Below are 15761 nucleotides of genomic sequence, written 5' to 3'. Positions count from 1 at the left end.
TTCTTCCTCCCACCAATTTTAAATATGGAAATGCTCACTTTACAGCCATTAAATGAAGAGAATATATATTCTCTTAGGTCTTCACCTAAGACATAGAAAACACTCTGAAAATACACAATATAATGATGATAACTTTTATGTACAGAAATCCATATTTCTTTATTTTTAATTGTTTCTTTATTTTGAGAGAGAGTGAGTGTGTGCAGGCACAGGCACAAGTGGGAAGAGGGGCAGAGAGAAAGAGAGAGAGAATCCCAGGCAGGATCTGTGCTGTCAGCACTTAGTCCAACACAGGGCTCCAGCTCATGACTCTGGGAGCATGACCCAACCCAAAATCGAGTCAGTTGCTTAAACCACTGAGCCACCCAGTTGCTCCCCAAATCCATATATAAAATGAAGTTTCAAATTGAGGTGCCAACACTAGAGATTGCTTACATTATGCACTGATTCTTCCTGATGACACATGCCCCAATTATATTGGCATTCATCAATTTAGCTCTAATCTTATCCCTTGATTATGCTAACTAAAGATTTCCTGGATGTCAAGGGAATAAAAGCTGTTCTTCCCCCCCCACCCCCCATTTCTGGGATGACATCTTTGCTCCCAGCATTCCAGGAATATTTCCACAGAGGGTGATTTCCAGCTTGAGGACAACAGTAAGACCACTAATAAGCCAAGAAGACCACGAGTTCCAGCTACCGCTCATCTTAACAGTGAGGTGATGCTAATTACACTGAAAATGACATCTTTCTCTGACATCTTCCTCTGCCTATATAATTACTCAACAGTCAACCCAATTCTTTGAGCACAAAAAGAAAAACATATTCTGTCACATTCCAGTGACTGTTTATAAGTTATTAACAATTTTCTCCTTCTCACTTGGTCTTTTTACTGATTATTTTTGGGGCCAGCGTGGAAATCTCATGGGACCTGTTTGAGCTCTACTAACTTCCACTATGTGTGCAGAGTGGAAATTCTCTTTCCCAGTTTGAGGGAAAACTAGCACGTGGACAGGTGATTTCGTGGGCACTGAAGTGACCTCTCTCCTTTGTCTTTCTCTGCAATGTTTTTTGTTCTTTAGTGATTTCTCCATCATTTTGATAAAGTCGAAATCCCTTCCACATTTAAGAAGAAAGATGAATGTTGATACATAGAGACTATTGAGAGATGTAGTATCAGCCTGAAGCTTAAAAGGTTAAGACTTTTTGATGACTTCCTCTTTACTTCTGGTTCAGCCTAGTATCACTTCTTCTGGCTCCATCTCTGATCACGTCAGGTTCCTTACATCTGTCACAAACTCCCGTGCACACCAAAGAGGTTTAGAAAATGGCTAGAATGATCCATTCCATGTCTCATACCTGCATACGATCCTACCCTCTCCCCGGGCAGAACCATCATTCTCAATGTGTGGATTTCAGTGTCCTCCTTTGTTTTATGGACAAACTACCGTCTCCAGGAAATATAGTATAACTTGAATATTTTAAATTTTTTATGTAATTGGATTCTATAGTGCCTGACTGTATTCAAATAATGCACATTTTTATCATTATCCACGTATAAGCATTTCCGTACTTCATTTATTTCCACTGCTGTGATATTCTGAATAGAAATGAATGCTTTATCTCTCCTGCTGTTCATAAAGATTGTAGTTTTTAATAACATTAATATCCACATATATATGTTCCAAAAATTCTTTTTATGAATTTTGTCCCAAGATATTTGATGCATTTTTATTCTATTGTAGGTTGTATCTTTAAAATTTCTAATATTTTTCAAGATGAGTATATTCCAACAAAATTGATATCATATATTGATCCTGTATTCAGATTTTACCCAACATACTTACTGAGCCTCATAATTTATTCAGAGATTATTTTAGATTGTCCACATATACACCAATATTATGTGTAAAACGAGCTTTACTTTTACCTTTTTGACTTATGTGGTTTTAATTTTTCTACTCAACTTATGGTACTAGCTTGGCCTGCAAATAATGAAGAACATAGTATATGTGTCACTGCATGTCTTGTTCCTTATGTCAAAGGGGGAGTTTTTATTATTTCATGATTACTATCTAACAAATGTGGGAGATTTTATCTTGCCACTATTTATCAGCCATTATTTTTTTACACTCCTTACATTCTAAGGTTATTTTATTTTTATCACAAATAAATAAAATTTTATGAAATATTTCTCTGTGTCTATTGAGAAGACCATGTGATTTTATTCAGTTTTGCTTTATTGTGTTTTAAATTATATTTATTGATAATTTCTATGGTTATACAAATTTTACCTTCACGAAATAGGCCTAAGTTGGACCAGAATTATTATCTTAGTTTGTACATTCAGTTTATTACTTTTGTTGAGAATTTTTTACCTAATCTCAAGGGTGCTATACGCCTGTAATTTTCAATTTCTGTAAAGTTCTTTTCTGGTTTTAGTATCTAAGTTATGTTAGATTCGTGAAGTGAGTGGATTGCCTCATTTTCTATAATCTAAAAGAATTTAAGACTGACATTCTGATCTTTCAGTGCAGGGTCCTCTAGCCCATGACCGTGACATCCCCTCCATCTCTCTGGCAGTTTTTCTGGAGGGTCTCTGCATGCATTTTACAAAGATTTATTCCTAGGCATTGAATGTTTCTCTTTATTCTTGTTTCTTAAATTTAGATCCAAGTCAATTAACATATAGTGCAGTCATGTTTTCAGGCATCGAATTTAGTGGTTCTTTGCTTGCATATAACACGCAGTGCTCATCACAACAAGTGCCGTCCTAAATGCCCATCATTCTTCTACCCATACCCCCACCCACCAGCCCTCCAGCAGCCCTCAATTTCTCTTCTATATTAAAAACTCTCTTGTGGTTTGTCTCCTCTGTTTTGGTCTTATATTTGGTTCCCTTCCCCTATATCCACTTGCTTTGTTTCTTACATTCCACATATGCATGAAATCATGTGATATTTGTCTTTTCTGACTTGTTTTGTTTAGTATAAAGCCACTGGTTCCATCTGCATTGTTGAAAATAGCAAGATTTTTTTTTGATGGCCGGTAATTTCATTCTTTTTTATGATCCATTGTATATATTTCACACCTTTTTTTTAAAGTTTTTTGTTTGTTTATTTATTTATTCATTCATTTATTTATTTAGAGGAGAGAGAGACTGAGCACAAAAAGGGCAGAGTCAGAGGAGAGAGGGAGAGATAGTCCCAAGCAGGCTCCACTCTGTCAGCACAGAGCTCAATGCAGGGCTTGAACCCACGAACCATGAGATCATGACCTGTGCGAAGTCAGATTCTTAACTGACTGAGCCACCCAAACACCCCTATATATCACAATCTTCTTAATCAATTCATCAGTTGATGAACATTTGGGCTCTTTCCATAATTTGCCTATTGTTGATAACATTGTTGTAAACATTGGCATGCATTTGCTCCTTTTTTTTTTTTACCTCTAATGATATTTTTTTATTAATTAGTTTATTGCCAAGTTGGTTTCCATATAAAACCCAGTGCTTTTCCCCATATGTGCCCCTTCCAGGACCATCACCCCCTTCCCCTTCCCCCCTCCCTCTTCAGCTCTCAGTTTGTTTTCAGTATTTAAGGGTCTCTCATGATTTGCTCCCTTGAAGCTGTATTTTAATAAACTTTGGGTAAATACCTGGTAGTGCAATTGCTGGGTAGTCAGGTAGTTCTATTTTTCTTTTTCTTTTCTTTCTTTTTTTTTTTTTTTGTGTGTGGAATATCCATACTGTTTTCCAGAGCGGCTGCACCAGTTTGCATTCCCACTAACAGTGCAAAAGGGTTTCTCTTTCTCTGCATCCTCACAAACATCTGTTTTTGTTCTGAGTTGTTAATTTTAGCCATTCTCACATGTTAAGTGGCATCTCATCATGATTTTAATTTATTTCCCTGATGATAAATGATGTTGAGCATTTTTTTCAGGTGTCTGTTAGCTATCTGGATGTCTTCTATGGAAAAGTGTCTTTTCATGTTTTTTGCCTATTTCTTCATTGGATTATTTTTCTGGTGTTTAATTCGGCAAGTTCTTTATAGCTTTTGGATACTAATCCTTTATCTGATATACATTTGCAAATATCATCTCTCATTAAGTTGGTTGGCTTTTAGTTTTGCTGATTGTTTTCTTTGCTGTGCAGAAGTTTTTATCTTGATGAGGTCCCAATAGTTTATGTTTACTTTTGTTTCCGTTGGCTCCAGAGGCATGCCAAGTACGAATTTGCTGCAGCTGAGCTCAGAGAGGTTGTTGCCTGTGTTCTCTTCTAGGATTTGATGGCTTCCTGTCTTATGTTTAGGTCTTACATCCATTTTGAGTTTATTTTTGTGTATGATATAAGAATGTGGTCCAGGTTCATTCTCCAGCATGTCAGTGTCGAATTTTCCCAACACCATGGCCAATATTCCATTGGATATTCATTCCTGCTTTGTCAAAGATTAGTTCATCATACATTTGTGGGTCCATTTCTGGGTTCTCTATTTTGTCCATTGATCTTTGTATCTGTTTTTGTGCAATTGCCATACTGTGTTGATCATTACAGCTTTGTAATACAGCTTAAAGTCCAGGGTTATGATCCTTCCAACTTTGGCTTTCCTTCTCAAGATGGTTTTGGCTATTTGGAGTCGTTTGTGGTTCCATACAAATTTTAAGATTGTTTGTTCTATTTCTGTGAAGAATGCTGGTGCTATTTTGATAGGAATTATATTGAATATGTAGATTGTTTTGGGTAGTATCAACATTTTAACCATATTTGTTCTTCCAACTCATGAACATGGATTTTTGTGTGTCTTCATCAATTTCCTGAATGAGATTTCTATAGTTTTCAGTTTATAGAATTTTGCCTTTTGATTAGGTTTATTCATAGGCATTTTCTTGGTTTTGATGCAATTGTAAATAGGATTGATTCCTTGATTTCTCTTTCTGTTGCTTCATTAATGGTGTATAGGAATGCAACCAGTTTCTGTGCATTGGTTTTATAACTTGTGACATTGCTGAATACATGGATCATTTCTGCAATATCCTTTCCTATTAGGACTGCCTTTGCTGCATCCCAGAGAGTTTGTATTATTGTATTTTCATTTACTTTTTTTCCCATATATTTTAAAATTTCTTCTCTAATTGCCTGATTGACCTAAATATTCTTTAGTAGGGTAGTCTTTAACCTCCATGTTTTTGGAGGGTTTCCAGACATTTTCCTGTGATTGATTTCAAGTTTTATGGCATTGTGATATGAAAGTGTGCATGGCATGATCTCACTTTGTTTATATTTTGACCCAGTATGTGATCTATCTTGGGGAATGTGTCATGTGTGCTCAAGAAGAAAGTGAATACCCCAGCCTCAGGATGCAGAGTTCTAAATATATCTATCAATTCCATCTGTTCCAATGTGTCATTCAGGTCCATTGTTTCTTTACTGATTTTCTGTTTGGCTGACCTATCCATTGCTGTTAGTGGAGCATTAAAGTCCCCTGCAAGTAGCACATTATTATCCATAAGATTATTTCTATTTGTGATTGTTCATGACTCTCCACCATGTGTACTTTGGTTTGTTTCTTGAGGTAGCCCTATGAGGCTGTCTTAGTGGACTCTGTGTATTTTCCTCCACGACCCTTGTGGATCAGAGTATTGTGGCTTCAGTCCTTCTTAGTTTGATAGATGCAGGCTGATGAAAATTACAGTGCTCCCCTCTTCTCTGCTATCTTGCCCCCTCCTTTGATTTGTTTGAATGCTGAGATTAGGACTTCCCGCACTGTTGAAAAACAGTGGTGAGAGTGGACATCCCTGTCATGTTTTTGATCTCAGGAGGAAAGGTCTCAGTTTTTCCCCATTGAGAATATTTCTTTGCGTCTTTCATATGTGTCTTTTATGATGTTAAGGTATGTTTTTTGTATCTCAACTTTCTTGAGGGCTTTTATTAAGAATGGATAGTGTATTTTGTCAAATGCTTTTCTGCTTCTATTGACAGGATCATAGGGTTCTTATCCTTTTGTCTATTGATGTGATGTATCACATTGATTGATTTGCAAATATTGAACCAGATTTGCCACCCAGGAATGAATCCCACTTGATCATGGTGAGTAATTCTTTTAATATATGTTGAATTCAATTTATTAGCATCTTGTTGAGAATTTTTGCATCCATGTTCATCAGGGAAATTGGCTTGTATTCTCCTTTTTAGTGGGGTCTCTGGTTTGGGAATCAAGATAATGCTGGCTCCACAGAATGAGTCTGGAAGCTTTCCTTCTGTTTCTATTTTTTGGAACATTTTGAAATGGATAGGTTTTTACTCTGTTTTAAATGTCTGATAGAATTCCTCTGGAAGCCATCTGGCCAAGGACTCTTATTTGTTGGGAGATTTTTGATAACAGATTCAATTTCACTTCTTGTAATTAGTGTGCTCAAATTTTCTATTTCTTCCTGTTTGAGTTTTCATAGTGTGTGGGTGACTAGGAATATGTCCATTTCTTCCAGAATACAGTTTGTTAGCATATAATTTTTCATAGTATTCTCTAATAATTGTTTGTATTTCTGTAGTGTTCATTGTGATATTTCCTCTTGCATTCAATTTTTGTCTATTTGGTTCTCTTTTTTTTCCTCGTAAAATTAATTAAATTATTTTTAAATTTATACCCAATTTAGTTAGCATACAGTGCAACAATGATTTCAGGAGCACATTCCTTATTGCCCCTTACCCATTTAGCCCATCCCCACTCCCACAACCCCTCAGGCAAGCCTCTGTTTACTCTATATTTAAGAGACAGGGTACGTCGGTGGTTCAGTCGGCTAAGCATCCAGCTTCAACTCAGGTCATGATCTCGCTGTTTGTGAGTTTGAGCCCTGCGTTGGGCTCTGTGCTTACAGCTTTGAGCCTGAAGCCTGCTTCAGATTCTGTGTCTCCTTCTCTCTTTGCCCCTCTCCTGCTTGAGCAATATCACTCTCTCTCTAAAAAAAATAAATAAACATAAAAAAATATTTTAAGGGATGCCTAAGTGGCTCAGTCCATTAAGCATCTGACTTTGGCTCAGGTCGTGATCTCGTGGTTAGTGGGATCCAGCCCCATGTCAGGTTATGTGCTGACAGTTCAGAGCCTGGAGCCTGCTTCAGATTCTGTGTCTCCCTCTCTCTCTGCCCCTCCCCCACTCGTTCTCTGTCTCTCTCTCAAAAACAAATAAACTATAAAATTTTTAAAAATCTTTGAAGAATCTGTTATGTTTGTCCCCCTCCCTGTTTTTATGTTATTTTTGCTCCCCTTCCCTTATGTTCATCTGTTTTGTACCTTAAATCCTCATATGATAAAGTCATATGATATTTACTTTCTCTGACTAATTTCACTTAGCATCATACCCTCTAGTTCCATCCACATAGTGGCAAGTAGAAAGATTTCATTCTTTTTTTGATTACCAAGTAATACTCCATTGTATATATATTGCACTATTGACAATAGGCAAAGTTTAGAAAGAGTCCAAATGTCCATTGATGGATGAATATATATTTATATATACCACATCTTATCTGTTCGTCCATCAATGGACATTTGGGTTCTTTCTAAACTTTGCCTATTGTCAATAGTGCTGCTATAATCATTGGGGTCGTGTACCCCTTTGAAACAGCACACCTGTATCCCTTGGGTAAATACCTACTAGTCCAATTGCTGGGTTGTAAGGTAGTTCTATTTTTAACTTTCTGAGGAACCTCCATATTGTTTCTTAGACCTTTTGCAACAGTCTGCATTCCCATCAGCAATGCAAAAGAGATCCTCTTTCTCCACATCTTCACCAACATATGTTGTTGCCTGAGTTGTTAATGTTAGTTATTCTGACAGGTGTGAGGTGATATCTCATTGTGGTTTTGATTTGTATTTCCCTGATGATGAGTGATGTTGAGCACTTTTTTATGTGTCGATTGGACATCTAGATATATTTTTGGATAAGTGTCTATACATGACTTTTGCCCATTTCTTCACTGAATTGTTTGTTCATTGGGTGTTGAGTTTGATAAGTTCTTCATAGATTTTGGAAACTAACCTGTATCTGATATGTCATTTGCAAATATCTTCTCCCATTCTGTCAGTTGCCATTTACCTTTGCTGATTGTTTACTTCGCTTTACAAGAAGTTTTCTTATGATGTCCCAATAGTTCATTTTTATGAACATTGTTTCCCTTACCTCTGGAGACGTATTGAGTAAGAAGTTGCTGAGACCAAAGTCAAAGAGGTTTTCGCCTGCATTCTTCTCTAGGATTTTGATGGCTTTCTGTTTAGATTTAGGTCTTTCATTCATTTTGACTTTATATTTATGTATGGTGTAAGAAAGTGGTCCAGGTTCCTTTTTCTGCATGTCGCTGTCCAGTTTTCCCAGCATCATTTCATGAAGAGATTGTCTTTATTCCATTGGATATTATTTCTTGCTTTGGGCATGGAGAAGGGCACTTGTTGGGATGAACAATGGGTGTTATATGGAAACCAACTTGACAATAAAGTATAAAAGAAAGCAAAGATTATTTGGACATTTGTTTGTGGGTCCATTTCTTAATTTTCTATTCTGTGCTATTGATCTGAGTGTCTGTTCTTGTGCCAGTACCATACTGTGTTGATAATTACAGATTTGTATACATATTGAAGCCTGGGACTGTGATGCCTCCCGCTTTGGATTTATTTTTCAAGATTACTTTGGCTGTTTGGGGTCTTTTCTGCTTCCATGTAAATTTTAGAATTATTTGTTCTAGCTCTGTAAAGAATGCTGGTGTTATTTTGATCGAGATTGCTCTGAATATGCAGATTGCTTTGGGTAGTATCAACATTTTAAGACAATTTCTTCTTCCTTTCAGAAGCATGGAATATTTCTCCTTTTTTTGTGTGTGTCTTCTTCAATTTATTTCATAAGCTTTCTATAGTTTTCAGTGTATAGATTTGTTTTTTACATATTTGGTTAGGTTCATTCCTAGATATTTAATGGCTTTAGGTACAATTATAAATGGGATTGATTCTTGATTACTTTTTCTGTTGCTTCATTATTGGTGTATAGGAATGCAACCAATTTCTGAGCATTGATTTTGATATCATGTGACATTGCTGAATTCATGGATCAGTTCTCACATTTTTTTTGTGGAATCTTTTGGGTTTTCCAGATAGAGTATCATGTTATCTGTGAAGACTGAAAGTTTGACTTCCTCCTCGCCTATTTGTATGCCTTTCATTCATTTGTGTTGTTCGATTGCTCAGGCTAAGACTTCCAATACTATGTTGAATAACAGTGGCAAGAGTGGACATCCCTCTTGTTCCTGACCTTAGGGGGAATCCTCTCAGATTTCCCCCCATGAGGATGATATTAACAATGATCTTTATATATGGCTTTTATGATCTTGAGGAATGATTCTTCTATCCCTACTTTCTTGAGGGTTTTTTTTTTTCATCAAAAAAGGATGCTGTATTTTGTCAAATGCTTTCTCTGCATCTATTGAGAGGAGCATGTGGTTCTTGTCCTTTCTTTTATTGATGTGATGTATAACATTGATTGTTTTGTGGATGTAATCCCAATTGGTCATGATGAATAATTGTTTAATGTATTCTTGGGTCCGGTTGGTTAGTATCTTGTTGAAGATTTTTGTATCCATGGTCATCAGGGAAATTGGTCTATAGTTGGCCTTTTTAGTGAGGTCTTTATCTGGTTTTGGAATCAAGCTAATGATGGATTCATAAAAAGAGTTTGAAACTTTTCCTTCCATTTCTATTTTTTGAAACAGCTTCAAAAGAATAGGTATTAACTCTTCTTTAAATGTTTGGAGAATTCCCCTGGGAAGTTATCTGGCCCTAGACTCTCGTTTTTTGGGAGGTTTTTATTATTAATTCAATTTTCTACTGTTTATGGGTCTGTTCAAATTTTCTATTTCTTCCTGTTTCAGTTTTGGTAATTTATATGTTTCTAGGAATTAGTCCATTTCTTCCAGATTTCCAATTTTATTGGAATATGATTGCTAATAATATTCTCTTATTATTGGTAGCATTTCTGCAGTATTAGTTGTGATTTCTTCTTTCATTCTTGATTTTATGTTATGGGGTTCATTCCTTTTTCTATTTGATCAAACTGTATAGGGGCTTATCAATTTTGTTAAGTCTTTGAAAAACAGCTGCTGGTCTCATTAATCTCTTCTGTTGCTTTTTTAGTTTTTGTTGTTTCAGTAGCATTTACTTCTGTTCTAATCTTTATTATTTCCTGTCTCCTGCTGTTTTGGGGCTTTATTTGCTCTTCTTTTTCCATATCTTTGAGGTATAAGGTTAGGTTGTGTGTCGGAGACCTTTATTCCCTCATTAGGATTGCTATATACTTCCTCTTATGACCGCCTTTGCTGTATCCCAGAGGTTTTGGGCTGTGGTGTTATCATTTTCATTGGCTTCCATGTACTTTTTAATTTCTTCTTTAACTTCTTGGTGAGTCTATTCATTTCTTAGCAGTATGTTCTTTAGTCTCCAATATTCGTTATCTGTCCACATTGTTTCTTGTAGTTGATTTCAAGTTTCACAGGGTTTTAGTCTGGAAATAAGCATGGTAGGATCTAGATCTTTTTGTACTTGTTGTGGGCAGCTGTGTGTCCCAGTATGTGATCTCTTCTGGAGAATTTTCCATGTGCACTTAAGAAGAATGTATATTCTGCTGCTTTAGGATGAAATGTTCTGAATGTATCTGTGAAGTCCATCTGTTCCAGAGCGTAATTCAAAGCCATTGTTTCCTTGTTGATTTTTTGTTTTGATGATCTGTCCGTTGCTGTAAGTGGGGTATTGTAATCCCCTCCTATTATGGTATTATTATCAATGAACTTATTTATGTTTGTGATTAATTGATTTACATATATAGGTGTTCCATGGTTGGAGCATAAATGTTTACAAGAGTTAGACCTTCGTGGATGGACCCCTTAAGTTGAGATATAATGCCCTTCCTCATCTCTTGTTACAGTCTTTCTTTTAAAATCTAGATTGTCTGATATAAGTTTGGCTACTTGGATTTCTCTTGGTGACCATTAACATGATAGATGGTTTTCAATCTCCTTACTTTCAATCTGAAGGTGTCTTTAGGTCTAAAGTGGGTCTCTTATAAACAGCATATAGATTGATCTTGTTTTCTTATCCATTCTGTTACCCTGTGTCTTTTGATTGGAGCACTTAGTCCATTGACATTTAGAGTGAGTACTGAAAGATATGAATTTATTGCCATTATGTTTCATGTAGAGTTGGACTCTCTGGTGGTGTTCTCTGGTCCTTCCTAGTCTTTGTTGCTTTTGGTCTTTTTGCTTTGTTTTGTTTCGTTTTGTCATTTCTCCCCTCAGAGAGTACCTTCTTAAAATTTCTTGAAGGGGTGGTTTAGTGATTATTAACTACTTTAATTTTTATCTCTCCTTCTATTTTGAATGGCAACCTTGATGGATAAAGAATTCTTGGCCGCATTTTTTTCCAATTCAGCACATGGAATACATCCTGGCCCTCCTTTCGGGCCTGCCTAGTTTCTGTGGATAGTTCTGTTGTGAAACTGATCTGTCTTCTCTTTTAGTTTAAGGGGTTTTTCCCTTGCTGATTTCATTATTCTTTCCTTGCCTGAGTGTTTTGTGAATCTGGCTACTATATGCCTTGTTGATAGTCGTTTTTTGTTGAATCTAATGGGAGTTCCCTGTGCTTCCTGGATTTTGATGTCTATGTCTTTCCCCAGATTAGGAAAATTTTCCACTATGATTTGCTTACATAAGCCTTCTACCCCTTTTTCTTTCTCTTCATCTTTTGGGACCCCCATGATTCTGAAGATATTCCTTCTTAATGACTCAATAAGTTCTCTAATTCTAATGTTTAATATCTCTAATTCTTATAGTCTTTCTATTCTTTTTTCTTTCATCATTTTGAAGGAAGAAAAGGAATTAATACAGTAAAAACATAAACACTTTAAAAATTAAAAACAACACAATAAAATCAATAGTAGATCCTAGGTGTGCTTTGGTCTTGTGGTTGAAAACAATTTGATAAGATAAGAAAAAAGAGGGGGGAAGGAAAACGTTTGAAAATTTGAAAAATTGATACAATAAAAGAATATGAAATGATGGAAGTAAAATGGAAGTTAAAAATTACAAAAAAGAAAAAACATAATAGAAAAATAAATAAGTCTTTTTAATTAAAATGGAATATAAAATAAAACTTTTCTCTTTCTTTACTCAAGGGTAAGAAAAATTTTTTAAAAGTTGAATAGATGGACCAGTGAACAGACTGAAACATGATTAAAATTACATCTGATTTCCCCTAGAAGTCAAATGTGAAGCACTTTATTCTCCCTAAACTAAGCAGGCAGAGAGACTTGTGTTCCTGAAGAGTACTGTTGGCCCAGTTGGGCGGGGCTTAGTCTACCAGCTCCATTAGCCACTACATAGCACTACTTATCTTGCCGGGGTGGATCAGTGTGGCAGGTGCAGGTGTGTATGTGCATGCATAGGAGGGGTGAAAATGGCCATCGCCCTTCTACCCAGTCTCTAGTATCGGAACTCTGTGCTCTCCATGACTGGCAATCAAGCACCCATTTTTAGCCTTTGGCTCCCATCCACTCCCTACTTCTACACTGTCTGTGACTAAGCCGTGAGGGTGCCAGGTGGAACCTGTCTCCGGAATTTTATCTCAGATGGGACTGTGTATCGCAACCCCACACTTCTGGGGGACTACAACTTTGACCCATTCTGACCCTCTGGGGGAGGGTCTCACAAAGCAATGGCCGGGTACCTGCCCACCCCCAGGAACGCTCATGACACCGTGCTGCTGTTGATGCCAAGAGACTTTGGCTGGCGTCAAGCCCGCCCCAGAAAAAGTTCATGGGACCTTGGAGCAGCATCATTTCAGGGATTGTGGAAAATCACAACACACATCTGGCACCTGACTTGCCACATACTGTCCTTGCTCCAGCACCAGCAAAGGTGGTTGTTCTCTGGGGTCTGCTGGGACCTCTGCCTATGGGGACGTCTCACAGCTTCTACCAAATGTCCTCCCAGCAGGGGAACCGCTTCTCCCCATATGGCCCCAGGAACCCTCAGGGGGTGCTTTTCCTGACTTCCATCCTCTCAGCAAGCAAAAACAACTCCTTACCCTCTGTGGCTTCTTTCTCCCCCAGTTCACCTACCCATGCCACATACCTGCCAAGTTCTATGGTTTACGGTGTGGAGATTATTGTGCTAATCCTCAAATCAGTTTTCTAGATGTACAAGATGGTTTAGTGTTGGTCTGGCTGCATTTCAGGGAGGAGAGATGCAAAAAAATATATACTTCCATGCTGTTCCACCATCTTATTTGCTTTTTGAGCAGTCTGACTAGGGTTTTATCAATTTTGTTTATTCATTCAAAAAACCAGCCCTTAGATTCATTGAACTGTTCTACTATTTTTTATTCTATATTGTTTATTTCTGCCCTATCCTTTATTATTTATCTTCCTCTACTGACTTTGGGGTTTCTTTGCTGTTCTGCTCCTAGTTCCTTTAGGTGTGAGGTTAGGTTTTGTATTTGGGATTTTTCTTATTTCTTAAGATAGGATTGCACTGCAATGCATTTTCCTCCTATAACTATCTTTGCTGCACTTCAAAGGGTTTGGACTGTCGTGTTTTCATCTTCATTTGCTTACATATATTTCCTAATTTCTTCTTTAATTGCCTCGTTGACCCATTCATTCCTTAGTAGGATATTCTTTAACATCCATGCATTTGGAAGTCTTCTCTTGTAGTTGATTTTGCCTTTTATTATTAATATTATTTTTGTCATCTGATTGCTGACACTAGGACTTCCAATATTCTGTTGAACAATGGTGGTGAGAGTTGACATCGCTATCACATTCTTGACCTTAGGTAGGAAAGCCATAAGGTTTTCCCCACTGAAGATGATATTAGCTGTGGGGTTTTTGTATATGGCCTTTATGACCTTCAGGTGTGTTCCTTCTATCCCTACTTTCTTGCGAGGTTTTTTTAAATCAAGAAACGCTGTGTTTTGTCAAATGCTTTTTCTGCATCTATAGAGAGGATTATGGTTCTTATCCTTTCTTTTATTAATGTGATGTATCACATTGATTGATTTACAGATATTGAACCAGCTCTGCAGCCCAGGAATAAATCCCACTTGATTATGGTGAATAATTCTTTTAATGTGCTGTTGGATCCAGTTGGCTAATATCTTGTTTAGAATTTTGGCATCTATGTTCATTAGGGAGATTGGTCTGTAGTTCCCCATTTTAGTGGGGTCTTTGGTTTTGGAATTAAGGCAATGCTGGCCTTGTAGAATGAGTTTGGAATTTTTTCTTCCATGTCATTTTATTTGTTTTTTGTTTTAGTTTTTTCTCTTGTTTTGGGTTTTTTGTTTTTGTTTTTGGGGTTTTTTTTTGTTTTTTTTTTGTTTTTGTTTTTTTGGTTTTTTTGGAACAGCTTCAGAGGAATAAGTGTCAATTCTTCTTTAAACGTTTGGTAGAATTCCCCTGGGAAGCCATCTGGCCCTGGACTCTTGTTTTCTGGAAGATTTTTGATTACTAATTCAATTTTTTACTGTTTATAGGCCTGTTCAAATTTTCTATTTCTTCCTGTTTCAGTTTTGGTAGTTTATATGTTTCTAAAATTTTTTCCATTTTTCCAAATTGCCCTACTTGATGCCATATAATTGCTGTTAATTATTTTTGTTTGTATTTCTCTTATTTTTGTTTGTGTTTCTATGGTGTTCATTGTGATATGTTCTCTTTCATTTGTGGTTTTATTTATTTGGGTCCTTTTTCTTTTTAATCAGTCTGGCTAGGAGTTTATCGATTTTATTAGTTCTTTCAAAGAACCAGTTCCTGGTTTCATTTGTCTGTTACACTGTTTGTTTTTTTTTTAATTTCTATATCATTGATTTCTGCTCTAATTTTTAATTCCCTTCTTCTGCTGGCTTTGGCCTTATTTGCTGTTCTTTTCCCAGCTACTTTAGGTGTAAGATTAGGTTGTGTATTTGAAACCTTTCTTCCTTCTTTAGGAAGGCTTGGATTACTATATATTTCCATCTTATGACTGCCTTTGCTGCATCCCAGAGGCTTTGGACTGTTGTGTTTTCATTTTCATTGGTTTCCGTGGACTTTTTAATTTTGTCTTTATTTTCTTAGTTAACCCATTCATTCTTAGTAGGATGTTCTGTAATATCCAAGTATTTATAATCTTTTCAAATGTTTTCTTGTGGGTCATTTCAAGTGCTCTCCTTAATACTCATCACCCATCTAGCCCATTCCTTACCCACCGCCCTCCAGCAACCCCCAGTTTGTTCTCTGTATTTAGGAGTTTCTTATGGTTCATTTCCTGCTCTGTTTTCATCTTATTTTACGTTCCCTTTCCCTCCGTTCATGTGTCGTATTTCTTTTTTTTTTTATAAATGTTTTTTTTTTTTTTCTGATACAGAGAGAGACAGAGCATGAGAGGGTGAGGGGCAGAGAGAGAAGGAGACACAGAACCGGAAGCAGGCTACAGGCTCTGAGCTGTCAGCACAGAGGCTGGAACCCACGAACGTGAGATCATGACCTGAGCCGAAGCCGGAGGCTCAACCGACTGAGCCACCCAGGTGCCCCTCATGTGTCGTATTTCTTAAATTCCACATATGAGTATAACCATTGGATAGTTTTATTTCTCTGCTTGACTTATTTCATGTAGTATAATACTCTCTAGCTACATGCATGCTGTTGCAAATGGGAAGATATCATCTTTTTGATTACCAAGTAATATAACAGATAGTT

This window comes from Suricata suricatta, chromosome 7, assembly GCF_006229205.1.
Source record: "Suricata suricatta isolate VVHF042 chromosome 7, meerkat_22Aug2017_6uvM2_HiC, whole genome shotgun sequence".
NCBI classification, from domain to species: domain Eukaryota; kingdom Metazoa; phylum Chordata; class Mammalia; order Carnivora; family Herpestidae; genus Suricata; species Suricata suricatta.
This window is presented reverse-complemented; position numbering follows the sequence as displayed.